The following is a 21,243-nucleotide window of genomic DNA, read 5'->3' as shown; positions in this document are numbered from 1 at the left end:
GGTATTCTGCTGAGGTCAGTCAGTATAATCACTAGGGTCCTGTAAAATAAAAGAACAAGTGAGTGTGGATGTCAGAGTCCAAAGGAGTTTTGGCAATTCTCTCTGCTAGTTTGGATGATGAAGGAAGTTACCTCAAACCAAAGTGGGCAGGCAGCCTCTACCATCTGGAGAAAGCAAGGAAAATGCTCCTCCCCAGGGTCCAGCCTTGCCAGACTCTTGGTGGAGTGTGAACTGAATGATTTTTCTTTTGTTTGTTTGTTGTTTCTTTTGTAATTGAGGGAGAGTGAATGTAATCACGTAATACCACAAACTACACCATCAAATGGCCCACATTTGGGGAAATCACAGTAGTCAACACATTCAGAGTACAATGGATAAGCTTGCCCTGTGAAAACAACCTTCTTGATGTCAGTGTGTTTTGTGTCAGGTTAGTGAGGCATATTTCAGACCTTTTGCACCTAGATCTGTAAGATAATGAATGTGTGCTGTAAGTCACTATGTTTGTGGTAAATTTTGCAGGAGTAGTAGGAAATGAAACTAAAACAACAGTATAAAAATTGGTATTACTGAAAAAATGAATATGAAAAGTGGAAGTAAAACCAGATCTCTCTCTCTCTCTCTCTCTCTCTCTCTCTCTCTCTCTCTCTCTCTCTCTCTCACACACACACACACACACACACACACACACACACAAATATAATGTAATACTAACCACTCATAAGAAATAAAGTTATGTTATTTGTGCCTATATAGATGAAATTGAAATCATTATGTTATATGAAATAATCCAGGCACATGATGTCATTCCTATTTGGAATCAAATGAAATTACCTCAGAAATTGAGTGTGAAATGGTCTCTACCAGAGAGTGGGAGGGAGGAGAGGAAATGTCTGACAGTGGATACTGTATTTGGTATATAGGAGCAAGAAATTATAGTGTACTGTTGAACAGTAGGGAAACTTAGGAAAAAATAATGTATTCTATATTTCTGACCCAGGAGAAAGTTTCTCATATATTGCCCAAGAAAATGACAAAATTTTGATTATATAAAAGTGCTTATAATCATAGGATCGAAGACAGATCAGGCACCAGAGTGACCTCGAGTGATCTAAAGGTATAACATCAATTGGCAAGCTAAGCAATAGTGGAAGGACCACCTCGAATGCCCATTCCTGATAATGAACTTGATGTCTATAACTATCCGGGAGCCTTCATCCTGGGACTGATGGAAGCAGAGGCAAACACACAACTAAGCACTGAACTGAACCCAAGGAACCCAGTGACAGAGAGAGAGGAATGATGAGCAAATTGGCAAAGAATGGGCTGGCAAAACCAGCAGAGACAGCTGATCTGAACAGGGGAGTGCTCTTGGACCCCAGACAGACAGGGGGGAGGCCAGAATGGGACTGATCTGGACCCCCCAAATGTGAGTGTCAGTGAGAAGGCCTGGACAACCTATGGGGCTCTGAGCTGTGGATCAGTGTCTATCCCTGGTATACAATCTGTCTTCATGTGCCTATAGCACAAAGAGAGATGCTCTCTCAGCCTGGACTCTTAGGGGAGTGCCTTGACCCTACCAAGAGTAAAATGATAGACTCTAGACATCCCCTATGTGGAAGGATTTGGCAATAGGGTGGGAGGGAGGGTGGAAGGGGAGTGCGGGAGGAGGGGAGGGAGAGGGAACTGGGATTGACATGTAAAACAAGCTATTTAAAATAAAAAAAAAGAAAAAAAGAAACATTAAATATGTTTACACATGTTAAGACATTATCCATTAAGTGTATATTTTTATTATTTCATGTGTCTATTTGAAAAATGAGAGATTACAAATAGATTTACAATGGAATAATTTGAGTACTCTACACTAGTCAAAGTTTCTCTACCCTGTGCACTAAGGATATTTTGTTTTATCTGCTGTAAATGCTAATCTATGAAGAAAATAAAATCTAGTTCATCTAAAGATTTTTAAAAAGAAAATAAACTTCATTTCATGTTCAAGGAGACAACATTTATCATACCATTTAAAGGCTTGTATAAATTTGGGGAGGTTTGTGGTTAGAATTGAGAAAGTCCCTTCTGTAAGTAAGGAAAAATTATTATCTCAGCCTTAAGAAATAAGTTTGATTGATTTGAAGACTTTTCCAGGAAGATTGTTCCATTTCCAATAACCCTCAAGAAGCTTTTATTTACCTACTGGTACTTAATAGTGGAAGAAATTATCTTCTTGTTGTGACAGATGTTTGGAAGCACAGCAGACATGAAAGACTTGAAAGTGTGTCAGATCCCAACTGTACCAGAGAATGCTGGAGTTCTTTCTCTCATGGGCTGCTGAGTTCTAACATGATTCATACAGGGAAAGCCACTCTGAAAATGTAGATGTGTAGTCATGTCAGCAACACACAAAGGATTATAACAAAGGTTTCAGGTGGACAACCACATGTTCCACAACTGGTTCTGCTATTTATGTAACTTTAAATACTTAAAAGTCCATGTATTGTCCCAGGCTTTTGAAGTCTTATTTTGACAGACCCATGCGAATGGTAGAATCCTTTCACATCTTTCTAGTCTTCCACCAGCCACAGCACCCAAAATGCTTGCAAGCGGCCCTTTATTTTGCACATCCAATGGCAATGTTTTATAAAATTATAAATTAATCCTTAACTTTTATTTTAGCACATTTCCTGAACGTAAAAATAAAATCCATTCCTGCTATTATCAGTTTGTATTTTTACTTTACTTTTAACAGCACTTTTTGCAATATAAGTGGTATGTAGCTACAGTATTGAGAAAAAATTGAAAAACGTATATGTTTAGTGAGGGCCCAATTAACTCTGTTCCTTTTTTCACCTTGAGTCTTAGAAAATATAGACTAAATTTATTTGCTTCAGAACTTCTCTTTGATAGAAAATATTCTTAGCATCAAAATAATGTAGATTTTCCACCTATATCTCATTGTCATTGGAGCCATGACACAGTTTGGTCATCATTTCTAGGACATTTTCTGGGGGAAGAACCTCTTCCTCATTCCTCTTTCTTTCTTCTTACTTCTTTCGGTTACTTTCTTCTTTCTCACCTATTTCCTCTCTATCCTTTGTCTTCATTGTGTGAATGAGTAAATACCACAGTTAATGTATTTTGGCAATATCAGTTCTTTGACAGCTCTTTTAATTCAGTCGTATATACACCATTTTTATCCCTTCAAATCTCTCTTTTTTATTGAAAACAGACGTTTTTCAGTTGCAGCATACTCTGCTCATGACTTACCCTCCTCCAACTTCCCACTCCACCTCCTATCCACCCAAAATCACCCAATGTCTTTCTATCATTAGCAAACAAAAAGGCATCCTAAATATGAGTAGTAAAATAAAATAAAAACAAACTGGAATAAGACAAAACATACAAATAAATAGGGAAGAAAAAGAGCCAAAGAAAAAGCACAAGAAACATATACAGGCACAGAGACTCACAAAGCTATATACACACAAAACCCATAAATACAATATCAGAAGCCATAATATACAAGCAAATGACCTATATAATTTTAAAACAATTCCTAGACAAAGTATTATGAGAAAAAAATCCCCAAATAACATTGAGTTCATTTTGTGTTGGCTATCTACTGTTAGGCATGTGGCCTGACCTTATATGTGGTTTGTATTCCCAGTGAGATTCCATTGGAGAAAACTAATTTTCCTTCTGCAAGTAGTTAACAATTGGAGATAGTGTCTGGGCTAAGGATGAGGCAATGTTGTTCACCTCCCTCTTTCATCACTAGACTTCCAACTGGCTTGGACCTGTGCAGATGTCATGTATATTGCCACAGTCCGTGTGAGTTCACGTGTACAACATTTCTCCTCTGTTTAGAAGACCTGGTTTTCTTGGTGTCTTCTATCCCTTCTGGCCCTTAAAATCATTCCTCCTACTCTTCTGTTGAGTTTACATTGTACCCCAATAAATGAAAGACCCAGAGATTGATATTGGGATTCAAACTTCAAGCTGAAGTACAGAAAAGCAAAGAAGTGGAACGCTAGCTTTTACCACTACCTCAGGCTGAAAGGCAATCCTGATTCCACCAAACCTCAGACTATTGCCTCTTTTCAGCATGGCTGGAGGATGAATGCCTCATCTGAGATTGTGTTCCTATCTTAAACATGTCTCATGATTCCTGGGGTTAAAGGTATGAGATCTAATTCTCTTTTAGACTGATTAAATCTAATTAAACTGAAAAGAAAATTATTGTACATACATGCGGGTTCAAAATAATTAAGAAAAGAGACATTCTGGAGGAATGGATAAGGGATTGGGTGGGGGAAAGAGGGTGACAGGAAGTGAGGGAGGGGGAACTGTGGGTGGCATATGAAATAAAAAATTGTAATGTTTTTATTTAAATTAGAAACATGAATGCTTCACATGTCAATCCCAGCTCCCTCTCCCACTCCTCCTCCCTTGTCCCTCCAGCAGGCCCCCTAACCCACACGCAATCCCCACATCATTCCCCAGGGAGGGTCAGGCCCTCCTTTGGGGGATCTACAAACTGCAATTTCATCCAGGGCAGGACCTAGGCCCTTCCCCATGTGTCCAGGCTGAGAGAGCATCCCTCTATTTGGAATGGGCTCCCAAAGGTCAATCATAAACCATGGTAACCACTGATTTACTATCCAAGGCCCCAGTGATTTCTGTGGCCTCCTCACTGAGACTACATTCATGAAATCTGGATAAGTCCACTGTTGGCCTCTCAGGCATCAGTCAGTCTGGGATTCAAGAGCTCCCCCTTATCCATTCAGCTGGCTTTGTGGGTTTCACCAACATGGTCTTGACCCCTTTGCTCATTAAACCTCTATCTCTCTCACTAGGTTCCAGGAATTCCGGTCAGTGTTTAGCTGTGGGTATGTGTCTCTGCTTCCATCAGTCACTGGATGAAGGTTCTAGGATGGCATATAGGGTAGTCTTCAACCTTACCATCAAGGAGGGGCATTTAATGTAGACTCTCTACTATTACTTAGTTTGCCATTTAGTGTTATCCTTGTAGATCTCTGGAGATCTCACTAGTATCAGACGTCTCCTCAAACCTATAATGACTCAATTTACTGTGGTATCTCTCATCCTGCTCTCCTCTATTCTTACCTCGACTCAATCTTTCTTCTGCCCTCTTCGTATCCTCCTCTCATTTTCCAAGCTCCCTCTCCCCTCCCCCAATATTCCCAATCTGCTCAGGAGATCTTGCCTCATTCCACTTATCTGGGGTATCATGCATTCTCTTGGAAACCTCCCTGTTTCTCAGACTCACTGGCACTGGGATTGTAGGCTGAGACTCCCCTGGTTCATATCTAAAATCCATATATGAGTGAGTACATACCATGTTTATCTTTTTCTGACTGGGTTACATCACTCAGGATGGTTTCCTCTAGTGCCATCCATTTGCCTGCAAATTTCAAGATTCCATTGACTTTCTCTGCTGAGTATTACATTGTTTTACTCCATTGCGTAAATGTACAACATTTTCTCTATCCACTCTTCACTTGTGGGGCATCTAGGTTGCTTCCAGGATCTACCTATTACATATTATGCTGCTATGAACATAGTGGAACAGACATCCTTGTTGTGTGAATGGGCATCTTTCGGGTATGTGCCTAAGAGTGGAATTGCTGGGTAGGCTGAGTTCCATTTTCCTGAGGAGTCTCCATACTGATTTCCATAGTGGCTATATGAATTGACACTCCTACTAGCGGTAGAGGAGTGTTCCCCTTTCTCCACATCCTCTCCAGCACAAACTGTCTTTGGTGTTTTTGATTTTAGTCATTCTGACAGGAATAAGATGATTTCTCAGAGTTGCTTGATTTGCATTTCCCTGGTGGCTAGGGATGCGGTACATTTTTTCAAGTGTCTCTCTGCCATTTCATACTCCTCTACTGAGAATTCTCTATTTAGTTCAGTCCCCCACTTTTTAATTGGATCCTTTGGTGTTTTGGAGACTTGTTTATTGAGTTCTTTGTAAATTTTGGATATCAGCCCTCTGTCAGATGTGGAATTAGTGAATATCTTTTCAGAATATGTGGGGTGTCTTTTTGTCTTGCGGACTGTGTCCTTTGCCTTACAGAAGCTTTTCAGTTTCAGGAGGTCCCATTTATTTATTGTTGATTTAGGGTTTGTGCTAATAATGTTATATTCAAGAAGCTATCTCCTGTACCAATTCGTTTAAGGGTAACTTCCAATTTGTCTTCTAACAGGTTTAGTGTGGCTGGATTTATGTTGAGGTCTTTCATCCATTTGAACTTAAATTTTGTGCATGGGAATAGACATGTATCTATCAGTAGTCTTCTGTATGCCAATATCCAGTTGTGCCAGCACCATTTGTTGAAGATGCTATCGTTTTTCCATTGTATAATTTTAGCTTCTTTGTCAAAAACCAAGTATGCATAGGTTTGTGGATTAATCGCAGGGCTTTCAATTTGATTCCATTGGTCTACCTGTCTATTTTTGTCCCAATACCAAGCTGTTTTCAGGACTATAGCTCTACAATAGAGCTAGAAGTCAGGGATGATGATGCCTCCTGACGTTGCTTTGTTGAGCAGGGCTGTCTTTGCTATTTTGGGGTTTTTGTTTTTCCATATAAAGTTGTTCTTTCAAGATCTGTGAAGAATTGTGCTGGGATTTTGATGGGGATTGCATTGAGTCTGTAGATTGATTTTGGCAGGATTACCATTTTTACTACATTGATCCTACCTATCCAAGAGCATGGGAGATCTTTCCATTTCCTGGTGTCTTCTTTAATTTCTTTCTCTAAAGACTCAAAGTTCTTTTGATACAGGTCTTTCACTTGTTTGGTTAGTATTAGCCCCAGGTATTTGATGTTGTTTGTGGAAATTGTAAAGGGTGATGTTTCTTTGATTTCTTTCTCAGCCCTTTTATCGTCTATATATAGTAGAGCTATTGATTATCTTGAGTTGATCTTGTATCCTGCCACTTTGCTGAAGGTGTTTATCAGCTATAGGAGTTCCCTGGTAGAGTTTTTTGGGTCACTTATGTAAACTATTGTATCTTCTGCAAATAGTGAAATTTTTACTTCTTCCTTTCCAATTTGTATCCCCTTGATCTCCTTTTGTTGTCATATTGCCCTACATAGAACTTCCAGTAATATATTGAAGAGGTATGGGGAGAGGGGAAAGTCTTGTCCTTTTCCTGATCTTAGAGGAATTGCCTTTAGTTTCTCTCCATTAAGTTTGATGTTGGCTGTTGGTTTGCTGTATATGGCTTTTTTAAATTTTTATTTTAATTTTAAATAGCTTGTTTTACATGTCAATCCCAGTTCCCTCTCCCTCCACTCCTCTCTCACTCCCCATCTCCCCCAGCCTCCCACCCTATTGCCAATTCCTTCCACATAGGGGACATCTAGAGTCTGTCATTTCACTCAGGGTAGGGTCCAGGCACTCCCCTAAGAATCCAGGCTGAGAGATCATCTCTCTTGTGCTATGGGCACACTATGTCTGTTTGTATTCCAGGGATAAACACTGATCCACTGCTCAGGGCCCCATTGGTTGCCCAGGCCTTTTCACTGACACTCACTTCAGGGGGGGGGGTCCAGATCAGCCCCATGCTGGCCTCCCCGCTGTCAGTCTGGTGTCCAAAAGCTCTCCCCTGTTCAGATCAGCTGTTTCTGCTGGTTTTGCCAGCCCATTCTTTGCCAATTTGCTCATCACTCCTCTCTCTCTGTCACTGGGTTCCTTGAGTTCAGTTCAGTGCTTAATTGTGGGTGTTGTATATGGCTTTTATGATGTTTAAGTAAGTTCCCAGTATTCCAGATCTCTCCAAGAGCTTTATCATGGAGGGGTGTTGGATTTTATCAAAGGCTTTTTCAGCATCTAGTGAGATTATCATGCGATTGTTTCTCAATTTGTTTATATGTTGGATTACATTGATGGACTTCCATATGTTGAACCATCCCTACATCCCTGTACTTGATCATGGTGGATGAGTTTTCTGATGTTTTCAGGATCCGATTTGCCAGTATTTTATTGCGTATCTTTGCATCAATGTTAATGAGGGATATTGGTCTAAAGTTATCTTTCTTAGTTGTGTCTTTGTGTGGCTTGGGTATCAATGTTATTGAAGCTTCATAAAAAGAGTTTGGCAAGGACCCTTCTGCTTCTATTGCAAGGAATACTTTGAAGAGAATTGGTATAACCTTTTCTTTGAATTTCTTGTAAAATTCTGTACTGAAACCATCTTGGCCTGGACTTCTTTTGGTTGGGAGACTTTTGATGACTGCTTCTGTTTCCTTTGGAGTTATAGGACTATTTAGGTTGCTTATATGTTCTTGATTTAATTTTCGTAAATGATATTTATCCAGAAGATTGTCCATATCCTTTAAATTTTCAAATTTTGTGGAGGACAGCATTTCAAAATATGACCTGATGATTCTCTGGATTTTCTCACTGTCCATTGTTATGTCTCCCTTTTCATTTCTAATTTTGTTAATTTGCATTTTCATACTCTGCTGTTTGGTTAGTTTGGATAAAGGTTTGTCTATCTTGTTTATTTTCTCAAAGAACCAACTCTTAGTTACATTGATTATTTGTATGGTTTTCCTAGTTTCTATTTTATTTATTTCAGCCCTTAATTTAATTATTTCTTGGTGTCTGCTCCTCTGAGGTGAGTTTGATTCCTTTTGTTCTACAGCTTTCAATTGTTCTGTTAATTCTCTAGTGTGACTATTTTCCAGTTTTTTCATTTGGACACTTTGTGCTATGAACTTTCCTCTTAGCACTGCTTTCAAAATGTCCCATAAGTTGGGGTATGTTGTATCTTTATTCTCATTGAATCCTAGGAAGCCTTTAATTTCTTTTTTTATTACTTCTTTGGACCAGGAGTGGTGCAGTTGTGTATTATTCAATTTCCATGAGTTTGTAGGGTTTCTGCGATTTGTGTTATTGTTGAATTACAACTTTAAGGCATGATGGTCTGATAAGATACATGGAGTTATTCCAACTTTTTGTACCTTTTGAGGTTTGCTATGTTGCCAAGTATGTGGTCGATTTTTGAGAAGGTTCCATGTGGAGCTGAGAAGAAGGTATATTCTTTTGGATGGAGTGTTCTATAGATGTCTATTAATCCTAATTGGGTCATAACACCTATTAGGTCCTTCATATCCTTGTTAAGTTTCTGTCTTGTGGTCCTGTCTAGTGGTGAGAGTGGGGTGTTGAAGTCTCCCCCTACAATTGTGTGAGATTTTATATGTGCTTTGAGTTTTAGTAATGTTTCTTTTACAAACGTGGAAGGTTTTGTATTTGGGACATAGATGTTCAGAATTGAGACTTCATCTTGGTTGATTTCTCCTGTGATGAGTATGAAGTGGCCTCCTTCATCTCTTTTGCTTGATTTTAGTTTAAAGTCTATTTTTTTAGATATTAGGATTGCTACTCCCGCTTGTTTCTTGGGTCCATTTGATCGTAAAATCTTTTCCCAAACTTTAACTCTGAAATAACGTCTGTCTTTGAAGCTGAGGTGTGTTTCCTGTATGCAGCAGAAGGATGGATTCTGTCTTCGAATCCATTCTGTTATCCTGAGTCTTTTTATGGGTGATTTAAGACCATCAATATTGAGGGAAATTAATGACCATTGATAGTTCATTCTTATTTGTTTTGGAATGGTTGGTGGTGGTGGAATTGCAAGTGGATTTCCACACTTTCTCTTTTGCCTGTTGGAAAACTGGGGTTATCTATTGCCTTTGTTTTTCTGGTTGTAGTTAACTTCCTTGGGTTGGAGTTTTCCTTCCATCATTTTCTATAAGGCTGGGTTAGTGGATATGTATTGCTTAAATCTGGTTTTGTCATGAAATATCTTGCTTTCTCCATCTATATTGATTGAAAGCTTTACTGTGTAAAGCAGTTTTTGCTGGCATCCCTGGTCTAATAATGTTGGTAGAATATCTGTCTAGGACCTTCTGGCTTTCATAGTTTCCATGGAGAAGTCAGATGTAATTCTGACAGGTTTGCCTGTATATGTAACTTGACCTTTTCCCCTAGCTGCTCTTAATATTCTTTCTTTATTCTGTATGTTTGCAGCCTTTATTATTATTTGTTGAGGGCATTTTTTAGGGGTGCCCTCTCTATTTGGTGTTTTGTAGGCTTCTTGCACCTTCATTGGCATGTCTTTATTTAGGTTGGTAAAGTTTTCTTCTAATATTTTGTTGAATATGTTTTCTGGCCCTGTGAGGTGGGTTTCTTCACTTTCTTCTATACCTGTTATTCTTAGGTTTGGTCTTTTCACGGTATCCCATATTTCCTCAATATTTTGTGTTACGGATTTGTTGAACTTATTGTTTTCTTTGGTCATTAAATCTAATTCTCCTAATGTATCTTCAACACCTGAGATTCTCTCTTCCATCTCTTGTATTCTGTTTGTTATGCATGCATCTGTAGTTCCTCATTGGTTTCCAAATTTTTCTGTTTCCAGCATTCCTTCAGACTATGTTTTTTATTGTTTCTATTTAAGATTTGTGCTCTTGCACTGTTTGAATTGTTTCTTGAAATGTTTGCTTTGTCTTTTGCTCCATTTCTTGAATTTTGTGGATTGCTTTTTCTTCCATCTCTTTAAGGGATTTTCTCATATCCTCGTTGAGGGCCTCTATCATTTCCATGAAGTTGATTTTTATGTCATTCTTTTCTGTTTCATTTGTGTTGGGGTGTTCCAGTCTTGTTGGTGTAGGGTCTTTTGACTCTGGCGGTGACATATTGGTTTTTATATTACTCCTTGTGGTTTTATATTGTCTCCTCCCCATATGTTCTTGCAGTGGGCTCCAGAGGGTGCCTCTTCCTCTCCTGGTGGATGTGGTACCGGGGCTCCCTTATGGTGGGTGTAGGTAAGTTCACTGTTGTGTTAGCTCTCAACTTCCTGGTCTTGTGGGTAGAGAGATGGACTAGGATGCTGCAGTGCTTTGGATCCCACTGGGATAGATGGGAGCCCCAGTGGTATACCCCAGGCACAGGAGTGTGGCCTGGAGACAGGCCCTGATAGTCTTAGTCACATGGGTGGAGCAGGAGACTAGTGTGCTTGGGTGACTTTGCTCCTGCCTCTTGGATGGAAGCCACAGTGGCAGTCCCCAAGCACCTGCAGCTGGTCTAGTCCTAGTTCCGTGGGTGGAGCAGGAAACTATGGTACCTTGGCTCCTGCTGCCTCCACCAGGTTGGGAGCCTCAGTGGCAGAGCCCAGGTCCAGGCAGACAGTCCAGAAATGGGCCCTGGTTTACCTGGACCCATGGGTGGTGCAGGAGATTATGGTGTGTTGGTTCCCACTGCTGGGATCGATGACACAGTCATAGACCCAAAGCACAGGCAGCAGGTCTAGTCCTGGTTCTGTGGGTGGAGCAGGAAACTATAGTACCTTGGCTCCTTCTCCCTTACTGGGTTGGAAGCTTCAGTGGCAAAACCTAGGTCCAGGCAGGCAGTCTGGAAATGGGACCTAGTTTACATGGACCAGTGGGTGGAGCAGGAGACTATGGTGCCTTAGTTCCCAACACTGGGATGGAAACCACAGTAGTAGGCTCCAAGCACAGGCACCCGGCCTAGTTCCGTGTGTAAAGCCAGAGATTAGGTTGCTAGGGTGCCTTGTCTCCTGCCTCTAGGATAGAAGCTGCGTGGCATCCCCCAAGCACTGGCAGGTGGCCCAGAAATGGGTCTTGGTTTACCTGGACCTGTGGGTGGAGCAGGAGACTAAGGTGCATTGGTTCCTGCCATTGGGAAAAAATTAATTTTAAATAAAGAATGTTTTAAAAGTATAAGACTACATGTGGTAACTCAAATATACCATTGGAAAATTACAATAAATTAGGAAAATGAGTATATTAAAAAAAGAAAAGAGACATTCTCTCCCTCCAATAGCTACTTAATTCAACTATCTCTATTTTAAGGTACTAATGGTTATAATTTCTCCAACACAGCTGAACAAGAATGCAATAGAATTCAAAGTGGTTATGCATTCCATAAATAGGGACAAGTGAGTTGAAAGAAAATAGTTCAAATGCTTGTCTGGGAGCCATATTCCCAGGAAAGCGATACTGAAACACATGCTGTGATATATTCACACCCCTTCCATTTATTCAATTTAAAATCAAAATGAAAGTTGTTGAAGGATATTTTTCTTCTTTTTTTAAATTTAAATTACAAACAAGCTTGTTTTACAAGTCAATCTCAGTTCCCTCTTCCTTCTTCCACTGCCCCTCACCGACCCTGTGTCCCATCCCCTTTCTGTCCCCCAGGGGGGGTGACACCTTACATGAGGGTCTTCAAGTCTGCCATATCATTTGGGCCTAGGTCCCCCATGGTATGTCTAGGCTGAGAGAGTATCCCTCTATGTGGAATGGGGTACAAAAATCCATTAGTATACTAGGGATAAAATACTGATCCACTACCAGAGGACTCATAGATTGCCCAGGCCTCCTAACTGACAGCCATGTTCAGGGGTTCTGGGTCTGTCCTATGATGGTTTCCCAGATATCAGTCTGGGGTTCATGATCTCCCCCCTTGTTCAGATCAGCTGTTTCTGTGGGTTTCTCCAGCCTGCTCTTGACCCCTTTGCTTATTACTCTGCTGGTTTTGCCAGCCCATTCTTTGCCAATTTGCTCATCACTCCTCTCTCTCTGTCACTGGGTTCCTTGGGTTCAGTTCATTGCTTAATTGTGGGTGTTTGCCTCTGCTGGGAAGAAGAGAGGGGGAGAAGAGGAAGAGAGTGTAGGTCATGGGGGAACAGGAAGGTTGAGTGGGGGGGGTGGAATAGGGGTAAGAGGGAATAATAGGTTAGAAGACAGATCAGGCACCAGAGTGACCTCTAGTGATCTAAAGGGATAACACCAATTGGCAAGCTAAGCAATAGTGGAGAGACCAGCTCAAATGCCCATTCCTGATAATGAACTTGATGTCTATAACCATTCAGGAACCTTCATCCAGTGACTGATGGAAACATTTACTTCTTTTAAAGACCAACTTGAAGGCCATTTTTGAGTTACTATGGTGACATCAATCTCAATGTCCAGAACGCCTGAAAATACCTTATTATTCATCTTAATTGGTAATTTGGGTTTGTGATGCCAAAATATGTTTTTTGTTTCCTCTAGTATCAACTGGTTCCTCCTCATCAACTAATCTGTCATCCACAGTTCCATTAGTCCCATTTGGCAATAGATCTTATAATTATCGTTAAGGAAATCTTCCTCTACAGTGATTGGGAATGTCTGGACCACTTGCGATATAGTGGCCTTTGAGAGGCCCCTTGAGAAGTTTCCCAGTGGTTTGTCTGTGATTAACCTACATTCATTGGTCCAGTGTTTTCCCTTATCACATCTCCTATACAAACAAGAAGGCTGTGGACTTCTGTTTGAAGCATTCCTAGGAGAAGCATTATTTCTAGGAATGCTTTGTCTACAGTTACTACTCAAATGTCCTATTCTACCACAGTTAAAACATCTAGTGTTTTGATGTATTTTTAAACTTCTGGAGATTGCTTCCCCAACCCAGGTCTGTATCTCCTCACGGTTAGGCCATTTGTCATCTTGATGCCTCTTTAAGGCTTTAGAAATGGCCTATCCTACCCAGGTTCCTCTCTCTTTATTGTTATACTCAATATTAGCTATATATAAGACTCATTCTTCCAATGGCATTCATCTGATCTTTAATGGCTACAGTATCTGCTGGCACTGTGGTTTTGCATTCTCATAAGCTAAAGATTCTATAAGAAGTCACCTAGTGTTTAAATAAGTTACCTGTTAGTCTACTGCTCTGGGTAATCCTTGTAAGAATTCAGGGAACCTTTCTCTAGGACCATATACCACTTTTGAACATGGTTCAACTTTTTCTCTTGGTTCATGAACCTTATTCAAAGCATTGAACACTGCTGTGCGACAAAAAGAAAGTGTATGTTCATCAAATCCAATTTGGGCCTATGAATCAACATATTCCCCTTCAACAAGAATCTTATCTTGGGAAGCCTTAAAGCCTTGCTTCAAGCCTTGTAGTTTGAGGGCCTTGGCTTCCTGGCTCCAGAAAGCCTTCCATTGTATTTGTGAAGAACGGTCCAGCACCACTGATATTAAATTATCCCAATCTGTGGGCATGATCACAATTGTTCTTGCCCAAGAATTCAACAATTCCTTCACATAGGGGCTGTGAACACCATAACATAAGATAGCTTGTGTAATTTCTTTCAGATCTTTCATTGGACCCATTTTGATTCCTCTGTGATGCTGGCCTTTCTGTCACAGTTACTGGAAGGCCACCTAGGATGGTCTCCTAGGCATCTAGTATCTACACCTCTTTCATTGCCTGGTGGTCCAGTGGCTAGTACCTCAGTTTCTGATGTTTCAGACCATGAATCTTCAAAAGATTGCAATTTTGTGACCATGTCATCTCTGAGGCTTGGATATTTTGCATCAACAATTGTTTCAGTGAGTCGATATGCTCCTTGGACTGGTCAGTTAAGCATTATTTCAAGCCTTTCATATTATCCCTAGAGGCTCTAAAGGAATCCATTTTGCCTTCTAGAGATATTATCCTGTCTGCTATATAGTCACCATATTCAGGCATAAAGTGACTTGTCCCTGCTAATTTTCTAAGTTCTTCCTGGCTGGACTCTATCTTAGCCAAAATACAGTGGACACTGAATTAAATGTGTCTCAAAGGTTGTTCTGATTAAGTTCCAAATTATCCATTATGGTGGTTAAGTCCCCCTTTTCCTGAAGATCCTGAATTTCTGAGTCTAATTTTTGAAGCATTTGTACAATTTCCCCATTGACTTTAATATTTTGCCTCTAATTTGCCAATAGGTTGCACAACTTCTCTGCTTTCTGCCCTATGATCAAGTCCTCTCTTCCAGGATATTATGTGTATTCTGAAGCTAATTGTTAGCATTAAGCATAAATATATTTGTGGGATGTCAATATCCTCTCCCATGATGTCATTCATATAATAAGAAATGAGATCTCTAACATTCTGCATCATAAGATTATCTGCTATGGTATATCACAAACTTAACTACCAGAATGCAAAATTTTACCTCTAATGATCTTCAATTCAAGAAAAATAAGATTATCTGCCATGGTATATCACAAACTTAACTACCAGAATGCAAAATTTTACCTCTAATGATCTTCAGTTCGAGAAAAGGATGTTTACCTGCAATTACTATGCCAGGCCAGCAGGTGGCAGAGGTGTACCACCAAACACAGCTCCCCTGGGAAACCTCAGTATTTTCCCAAGGAACCCCTGAAACAGTCTAAACAGCTTGTACAGAAAATTAGCAAACAGATTCGAGGAGGGAAAAGCCTGTGCAGATTGGAAGACTTTTGGCTAATTAACAGTAGTAAATTTTCAGGCAGAACAGGGAATGCAAGCCACATGGCCTGGCTTCATGGTGTGGTTCCGAGCTTGCAGAGGAAGTGCACTTCGGCCTGCAGGTTGGGGAGAGGGTGGGTGCAGAGCTATCACAAATGGGCCTGCCTTACTGGTGATTTGTGCCCTGCTGGCAACAGGGAAAGTCCCCACGACCCAGCAGCAAGGCTTCCTAGCGAGGCAGGGTGGGGAGTGGCTAGAATCGCTTTGAAGCTTAGTGTGCAGAAAAACAAAATAGCAGCACTGCCACTTTTTTGGGACATTTGCCTCACAGCGCCCGACTTTTGGGTGCTGGGTGAACCACTCCTGACACCAGACAATGCTGAAATATTAAACTGCACAAAAGGGGTTACCTAAGACATTTATTGAAAGAGGAATCACTTACTTGAACACAAAGAAATCTGAGAACCATAGGTCTCCTCTGCTCTCTAGGCGGAAACCCAAACCCAAAGAGAAAGAGTCCCCTCTCCCTAGCTCTATTTACCACCGTACTTTCTATGTACACATGAACACATCCACATGGGGGTCGTCAATGCTTACGGATATGGCTATGTTGGTCAGTGCAGGCTGCAGGGATTGCCAACCTCAGGTGAGGGGCAGAGCCCATGGTGAGGGGTGGGGCCAGCTTTCCCAAATGTTAGCACCAGCTCTCCTACAAGGGTCAGGACCAGCTCAGCAGGTTCCTCCTACTTCAACACATGTTTTGCATGGGCACTTGTAAGTAGAAGCAGTTTTAAAAATCTGTTTTATAACCTGTCATTGAACTTTGTAACCATGAAATGAAGTATATCAAGTATATAATATTTCTACTTTTTAGAGTAAAGAATAAAAGCACAGTGGGTATGAGAGGCTTGAACAAGACACTAGATCTTGAAAATGAAGGCAAACTTCATTTTCCCAGATGATACCTCTACCATGCCCTATCTGGCATGTTCTTCTGTGAAGATGACATCAACACTCTTCACATAAGAGACTTCAAGGGCCTCTGTTCTCTTACTTCAGAATTTGAAATTCCACAGCAATAGAATTAACGCTATTAGGTTTTTGAGGTTATGTTTTTAAATGGAGACATCCATTCTGCTTGATGATTTCATTTGAAACTCAGCCACTGTTCTGTGAAGAAGCCCAGGCCTCTTGCAAAGGGCATGTGCAGGCATTATAGGAAACAACATCAGCTCACAGATACCCATGGGAATAAAACATGAGATGGTTCCATTATGCCATCATCTGAGCAAATTCATGAGAAATTCTAAAATGGCTTTTGAGTGATGCAAGAGCAAATCCAACCATGGCTTTAAATTGCTAAGTGGTGGGGTAATATGGAAACAGTGTAGTTGAGACTATAGTCTAGGTCTTCTGAACATGTATTTGAACTCTAATTTGTTCTGTCCAGAACACCATCCTGGAGAGCTTGCCAACATCTGCATAGGAGCAGTGAAAAGTGGAAAACCCAGTTAAGCATCAGGGGAGGAGGCGTTTCTCATGCTCGTTACAGCTTCATAGCCATGTGTTAAGTTCATTGCTCTAATGAATAAATTAGTAATAACGAAGAATGAAAATGCTTTCTTCTATTGTTACAGTGAGGATTGAAGGCCTTGAACAAAGTAGTTATCAATGTCTCTCTAGCATAATGTGAAATATGGAGGCATTGCCATCTTTAACTATTCCTTTAGGCAAAACTTCTGCAAGAAAATTCACTAAAAGCAACTGGTTTGCTTCTGAACCATTTAATTTTTGAAGCAGTTTTGGGGATACTCTAGAGGCTCAGAAGGCAGTCTGCAGTTTTGTGGTCTGCTCACACTCTTTTGCATGCTGAGTAGTAAGGAAAGAACCTGGAATATGCGTAGAAAAGTCCTCAAGAATATGTGATTTTTATGTTTTCCTAATTGCTCCCATCTATAATTAATTAAACCACAGGAAACAGACCTTTAAAACAGACTTACTAAAATTACAGAGTCTATAGTGGTATAAATTTATTGTAGCTTATTAGTAAGAAAAATTTCCCTGTTTTGTGATTTCTTCTGTGTACAGACGTGTAAGTCTCTGCTGCTGTATCTCTGTGTGCAATAAAAACTCATCTATTTTCAATAAATGAAGAAAATGAGGATAAAAACATTTAAAATTCATTTAGAATTTCAAAAACTCCAAGTTTATTTGATACCCTATATTTCAGATTAAGTGCTATCCACAAAGAAAGGGTTAAATTCAATTTAGGATATACAATCTCCAATACAGTTTTACATAGAGATGTTGCAGGTGTTAAAGATAAGGATATTCTATTTCTTGCTTAGTTTCTCTTTAAATCCATTTCTTAAGAATCAGTTTGTCTCTTAGTATTTGCCAGATATCCCATTAAGGAACTTTAAGCTTGTGACAAAAAGCAGGTTTCTGTAACATGTTTATAATACCACTGTATAGAGTTAGATGAAAAGGTTATTTTAGAATGTAAGAATGTGAACAGCTTTTACAGTATAATGTGGAAGGTTTGGCAGTCACATACAGTTCCACAGATCAATGCCTCAAAGTTCTTTAACTATTGCTCAATTATGCAATTATTCTAAAAGGAGGACTGGTCCATTGCTTCTTTCTCCTGTGGTACAGCTGAGGTCATAGCATACACTCATTTTGTGATTATGTTGTTTGTAGCATCTGCTACTACTGATTCACATTCTATGTCAGTGATAGTCACTCTTACACTCACTCTTGGAACATCCTGCTGTTTCAGTTGTCAATTTTTCTAGTAACTCCACCCCTCCCCCAGTAAAGTACCTTGAGAACTGCTGTACAAACCAGGCATAGTGTCACACACCTGAATCCTAGGGTGTGGGAAGTGACTACCTTGGGATTAAGAGTTCAGTACAAACCTAACTTACATGGTGAATTCATGTCCAGCCCGAGCTCCATGAATTCCAGTCTTATCTGTCTCTTGTCTCAATAAAATGAGTTTACTTCATGATTCTATAGTTAGATATTCAAGCATAGCCTTGTTAGGAACATCAGATACTAAAACTTGAATGTGAAGGGGCTTTCTGACATAGTTTGATTGAAAAAACATATCTGAGCATTTGGCTTCAGCAACAGTAAACTTCAATTCCTCTCCACATGATTTCTCTTTACAGCTATCCTGTGCTTTCTCACAGAAAGGTGACCTGTCTCAGAGTGTCAACAAGGGTGTACATAGGGTCTACACACAATGTGTAAGTTCCTACCAGGCTTCTTCTTCTATCACACTTTCTAATGTCTCTAAGGCCAACAAAAATTAGACATGGTGGTGAATGTGTTAATCTGTGCAGGGGGACCTCAGGGAATTTCAGGTCAGCCTCGTCTACATAGCAATTTTCAGGCCCACTAGGGCTGTATATAGTTCTTGTTTCACCAAAGGGGGGAAAAAGAAGGAGTTATGTAAGGAGGATGAGGAAGGAAAAATAGGTTTGTGGCAGCATTATTACATTATAGTCCACTGTATATCTGAAAACTCACAGCCCTTCCAGATGAATAATGCTTTCTTCCCAAAGTCTGCAATTTCACCTTTACATGTGGAGTTATACCAGAATTTTGTTATGTGAATCAGGTCCAGGTACAAATGATGGTCTTAAAATGCATTTCCTTGGAGACAGAATTCTTCTCAATCAAAAGAATCCTGAATTAAAAAGATAATTTTTCTCTTCCCCACACAAATTAAGTATTTAATAATAATTTAAATTTTGTATGAATCTGGTCTTGTTATTCATAAAAATATTTCAGGTATGTATTACCATTCAAAATAGCTACTTATTTTCAGGAGAGAAAAATGTATTTATAGTTCATCTTTACTTTGATTCAAATTGTGTTCATTTAATATTGATTACATTGGATATTTTAAGTAAAAGTTATCATTTATTTTATATACCAACCATAGTTTCCACTCCATCTTCTCTTCCCCTTCCTTTCCCCACCTCCCATCCACTCCTCCTCCATTCAGAAAAGGGTACATGGGAGTCAAGATCGCATGGCATATCCTGTTGAGGCAAGACTATGCTCCTCCTCCTGCACAAAGGCTGGGAAAGGCTTCCCAGCATGGAGAATAGATTCCAAAAAGCCAGCTCATGCACCAGGAACAGCCCTGATCTCACTGCTAGAGGCCCACAGACAGTCCAAGCTACACAACAGTTACCCATATGCAGAGGGCCTAGGTTGGTTCCATGCAGGGTTCCTAGTTGACCGTTCAGAGTCTATGAGCTCCTACCAGCTCAGGTCAGCTATCTCTGTGGATTCACCTTCATAGATGAGATTTCCTAGGTAAACTGGGGGAAGAGAGTGTTGGTGGATGGTAAGTATTGGGTGATGGGAACATGAGTGATCAGGTTGGTCAATTTGGAGGCAGAACAGAGGGGGAGAATAATGAAAGATAATCTTGATAGAGGGGTCTTGAAGGGGTTAGTGAGAAACCTGGTATTAGAGAATCTCTAGATTCCTAGCAAGAGTAGAAAGTGTGCCTAAAAGACCTTCTGCTGTAATCAGATTAATGACTACATTGGATTTTTAAAATGTGAACAATGGGCCCTCCTTCCAGTGCCCTGCTGGAAGCCACCTGAGGCCTGGGGACTGTGCACTGGGAAACCCATCCCAGCTGTCCAGCTCAACCAGAGACTGCCAAGACCCCGGTACTAGTCTCACCACCATCCACTGAAGAGGAGAACCATCATGCTTGCATCCACCAGAAGGGAACCTTTGACCCATACTCACCAGGAGAGGAAGAGACTCCTCCTGCATTCAGTGGAAGAAGTGATGGGAAGAAGACAATATAAAAACACATTAAACAACAAAAAACAAATATGATAACACCAGAGTCTAGGGACTTTACACCAGCAAGACCTGAACATCCCAGCACAGATGAAGCAGAAGAGAATGAAAATGACAGATGCCCTCAAAGAGGATATGAGAAAATCACTTAAAGAACTGGAAGAAAAAAATAAAAAATCACAAGAAATCAACAAATCTCTTAAGGAAAGCCAAGAAAAAAATGAAACAGATTAAGGAAACACTTCAAACAGTTCAAGATATGAAAACTGGAATAGAGACAATAAAGAAAACACAAACTGAGGGAATGCTGGAGACAGAAAAGGTGGGTAAATGATCAGGAACTACAGATGCAAGCATAACCAACAGAATACAAGAGATGGAAAAGAGAATCTTAGGCAATGAAGATATACTAGAAAAAAATGATTCATTGACAAGAGAAAATCTCAAGTCCAACAAATCCCTAACACAAAATATCCAGGAAATACAAGACACCATGAAAAGGTCAAACCTAAGAAAACAGGTATAGAAGAAGGTAAAGAAATCCACCTCAAAGGGGCAGACAACATATTCAACAAAATCGTAGAAGAAAACTTTCCCAACCTAAAGAAAATCATGCCATTGAAAGTAAAGGAAGCTTACAGAACATCAAAAAGAGTGGACCACAAAAAAGTCCTTTTGTCACAAAATAGTCCAAACCTCAAACATACAGAATGAAGAAAGAATACTAAGAGCAGCTAAGGAAAAAGGCAAAGTAACATGTAAAGGCAAACCTATTAGAATTACCTGACTTCTCCATGGAAACTCTGAAAGCCAGAAAGTCATGGATTGATATTCTACATCCTACCAACATTAAGAGACTATGGATGCCAGTGCAGACTGCTATACCCAGCAAATTCTTCAATCACTATAGATGAAGAAAACAAGATATTCCATGACAAAACTAGATTTAAGAAATACATATCCACTACTTCAGCCCTACAGAAAGTTCTGGAAGGAAAACTCCAACCTACAGAAGTTAACTACAACCAGAAAACAGAGGCAATAGATAATCACAGTTTACCAACAGATAAAAGAAAAAAAGGGA

At 40.0% G+C, this 21,243-nt stretch overlaps 1 pseudogene; it reads right to left on the bottom strand.

The window, feature by feature from the left end:
* Window positions 1-280: 280 nt before the first annotated feature.
* LOC121143402 lies at window positions 281-435 on the bottom strand (annotated as a pseudogene).
* Window positions 436-21,243: the final 20,808 nt, after the last annotated feature.

Source organism: Mesocricetus auratus, unplaced genomic scaffold (genome assembly GCF_017639785.1).
Source record: "Mesocricetus auratus isolate SY011 unplaced genomic scaffold, BCM_Maur_2.0 Super-Scaffold_100011, whole genome shotgun sequence".
Classification (NCBI taxonomy): Eukaryota; Metazoa; Chordata; class Mammalia; order Rodentia; family Cricetidae; genus Mesocricetus; species Mesocricetus auratus.
The sequence above is the reverse complement of the archived record's forward strand: the minus strand, read 5'-3'. Positions and strand labels throughout refer to the sequence as shown.